The sequence below is a fragment of the Elaeis guineensis genome, chromosome 10 (genome assembly GCF_000442705.2).
Source record: "Elaeis guineensis isolate ETL-2024a chromosome 10, EG11, whole genome shotgun sequence".
Classification (NCBI taxonomy): Eukaryota; Viridiplantae; Streptophyta; class Magnoliopsida; order Arecales; family Arecaceae; genus Elaeis; species Elaeis guineensis.
Window position 1 is genome coordinate 16,826,322 of NC_026002.2, and position 3,986 is coordinate 16,830,307.

The following is a 3,986-nucleotide window of genomic DNA, read 5'->3' on the forward strand; positions in this document are numbered from 1 at the left end:
ATGTTGAACCTCAGCACTGGTTAGTAGAGAAGCGTTGTTCGTTTTAGAAATATGCACCAACTTGCGGCCTCACCCATCAGGAGATTGCCAGGGGGGTGGGGGATGCAGCTATTTTTGAGAAATGGCTGTGCTTTGTCATGTGCTACAGCGGGGCTAGCTTGTAGTCTCAACACAAAGAGCCATCTTCCTCTTTTCTCTTTTATCTACTCTATCCAAGTGTTCGACTCTAATTTTATGTTTTTTTTTTTTTATCTGATTGAATAAAGGCTAGGTGGTAATTACCTCCCTTATTAAAATAAGTTTATATTCTCAACCAGCCAAACTTTCTTTTAGAACATACTTTTTTTTTAAAATTATTTGTGTATTCTGATAATTTTTTTTTTCAAACTATGAAGCTTTTTAGGCCTTTCTAATACCCATAAGTATCACCAGATTAGGAAAAAAAATCAGCAATTATTAGTAAAAATATTAATAATAATAGCTTCGCAGGACTTGGTACCCTTATTTTATTTTATCTTGCCCTTTCTTCACATGCATAGCATGTGCAAAGCTCTAGTCCAATATTAAATTCTTGTCGCGGTTGAGTTTGGATCTTCCCTAATTGTGCTAAGATTGGAAAATTTAGCAAGCATCACCCATTATTCATGTATTGATGGACGGAAGGTGATCATAAAAATGATACATATCCTGCCATTTTTAACTTGCCATCCATTTTTCAATGGACCACCAGCTAGTGGTTGGAGAATTAAATGATCTCTTGAGTCCAAAAAGGAACAAGAAAAGATGGGTAGACTCGGACTCATCATGAGTCCCATGTCACTAGATGATGTGGGGTAGAACAGAACCAAACAGCGATGGAACCAATTCCTGGCCGTCCATCAGTGGATCCTCGGAGAGAGGATGTCGCCTTGACTTGCGGTCGATGGCCCCCATTTTCCCTTCCACCGATTTGATTCCCCCCACCCCCCCCAACAAAAAAAAAAAAAAAAGAAAGAAAGGGAGGACCACCGGTTTGACGGTTTGGATTGCTACGTTGGTTTGATTATCTTTTGTCGTGTCATAGGTCTACTTGAGTGACGGATATCCGTCTAAAATCATCCAAAAATCGAGTGGGTGCTGGGTACCTCTCAAATGAGGCCCGTATTTTACTGTTCGAATGGGACTTCACCAGCACAAATGAATTGTCCACTTGCCGGACTCGTGGAAATTATATGGATTATTAGAATTATATGGACTCACTAGAAATTTTTTTTTATTTTTTTCCTAACATATTTTATAGTTGGTGCCAATTTAGGTTACACGATCATATTCAACATCTAAATTCATTTTCCTACTCCAAGTAGCATATTTTGTGTTGTTACGGTTTGTTTTCATAATTCAACAGGATTTAGGCTCAATTTTCTGATGGACTCGATGGACTAGAAAGTCCATTTGAAAATGGCCCATATCAACGCGGATCTTGTAGGAAGAAAAAAGTGCATGCATTTTTGTCTTCTTATAGACCAACAGACCTATGAGATTTCAACAGACTTCTGGGAGACACAGGATGGGTAGACTTTGAGAACGATGTGTTCAAATTGTCGATTAATCTTCCTCCCTCACTTTGAAGTTGGGTATAAGCCTTGCCATGGTCGCAACACTGTCGTCTATTGGCTCATGGCTTAATTGGATGACGTGAACTGCTCGAAACATTTGAAAGTTGATAATTTTTAGGGGTATTTAGTTCATAATCGGAATCAGAATGAAAAAGATAATCGGAGTAGATTGAAATGAAAATCAGAATGATCATTTCTCCCAAAATATTTGGTTTGTGATCGGAATTAAAATCGAAATGAAGATTTGAATCCCTAAGAAACAGTTAAGATTATATTTTAAAGAAAATTGACCATTTTCATTGCATCATGGAATCAAAATTAGAATGAGACTCTCTTAATCAAATGATTAGAATAGAAGTCATCCATTTTTATTCTCAATTTTCGATTTCAAGTCTTCCCAACCTAGCACCACATTAGTTGATTTCATCTAGTAATGTATCTAAAGTTTGTTATAATCAATGATCTCTCGCAGCTGCCCAGACATGGACCAGCCACTGAACTGACCCTAGATCAACCATAGATGGACCCATTAACTCATGACATCATCAACATGGATTTAAATTGCTACGTTGGTATAGTTATCTTTCATCGTGTCATGGGTCCAGTTGAGTGAGGGATAGCCGTCTAAAGTCATCCAAATATCGAGTGGGTGCAGGATACCTCTCAAATATGAGGCCCATATTATATTATTTGAGTAGGACCCTATCAAGATAATACAGTCCACTTGTCGGACTCGTGGGAATCATAGGCATATTTGATTGGAGAGAATTAGACTTCCAAATAGAAATAGAAATAAGTAATTTTCATCCAACAATTTGATTGAAAAGGCTTCTATTTTCATTTTAATTTTAAAAAGAATTGAAAATGTTCCAGTATCTCCAAACTCAACTACCGCTCTTTCTCCGTATTTAAATTTCATTTCTATTCTAATTATGAAACAAACATGTTAGGAGATATATAACCATTGCAATTTTTATTTCAATTCTTCCTGCTTTTATTTCGTGAATCAAACACATTTTATATGGATTATTAGCATTATATAGACTCGAGTAAATTTTTTTCTAACATAGTGTATGGTTGGTGCTAATTAAGTTACACAATCATAGTAAACATCTAAATTCATCTTCCAACTTCAAGGAGCCTTTTGTCTTATTAGGATCTGTCTGGATATTTCAACAGAATATAGGCTAAATATTGTAGTTGATTTGTAGACTTGGAAGCCTATTTGAAAATGACCTATATCAACTCGGATCCCGTAGGAAGAAAAAAAAGTCCTATATAGATCTTTTTTTCTTCTTATAAACCAACAGAACCATAAAATAGATTGGAATTTCGATAAACTTGTAGAACATACGAGATGGGCAGACTTTGAGAAGGATGTGTTGAAATTGTCAATCAATTTTCCACCCTTGGTTGTTCTTTGCTTTGAGGTTAGGTACAAGGCTTGCTATGGTCGCAGGTATGCAGTCTTTGGGCACATGATTACTCGGAGGAAATGAACTGCTTGAGCACTTAAAGTGGATAGTCTTAGTTGATTTCATCTGGTAAAAATTTCAAAGTTTGTTACCATCTTCTTTTCGGAATCCCTTGACACTGTCTAATTTCAATTTTCTTTGGTATTACTTCCTCTGTTCTTCACCTTGTGCACCAATTTTCAGTGCCAAGATCAACCAAAAGGTTCAAAGCATGTATAACAATACTTGCTGGAGGTGAGGTTTAGATGCAATCAGTATGATTACGTCTAACTTTTAACCTTCATGAACTGCGTTTGTTTTGGATAAGGAAGCATCATTTTGCTACCAACCACTAGTCCAGTAGTCCTTTTTCTTTTTTTTCCATGGTAGACATGCATCAATAGTCTCTCTCGACTGCCCGGACACCGACCCATGTAATGAGTCACTGAATAGACCCTTGATCAACCATAAATCGACTCATTAACCAGTAACATCATTAGCAAATAGATTAAATAGATACTAAAAATAATAATGTTGAAAAATAAAATATAAATAAAAAAATATTGATTAAAAATTTAATTTTATATATCATAATACTTATATCATAAAAATGAAAGATTATTAATTTGCTTCACTTATTCTACAATAAATTGATATAAAAGATATATTTATTAGCACCTAATAGATATATCTTAGTAGTTTCTCAATTTTTTTGAGAAATAGAGAAAATATCGAATAGATTCAACGGCATCAATCAAATATTAAAAAAGACTTCAAATGGTAGGTCAATTGGGGTCCATAGCAGGTAAGTGGGTCAATAAAGGGTCACCCAATTTTGATGAATTCTAGATCTAAGGTTCACCCAAACCATGTATCCCTAAGGGATATGGGTCGAGTGGGTCAACCTGTTGACCCGACCATGTGAAAACATTGGTCT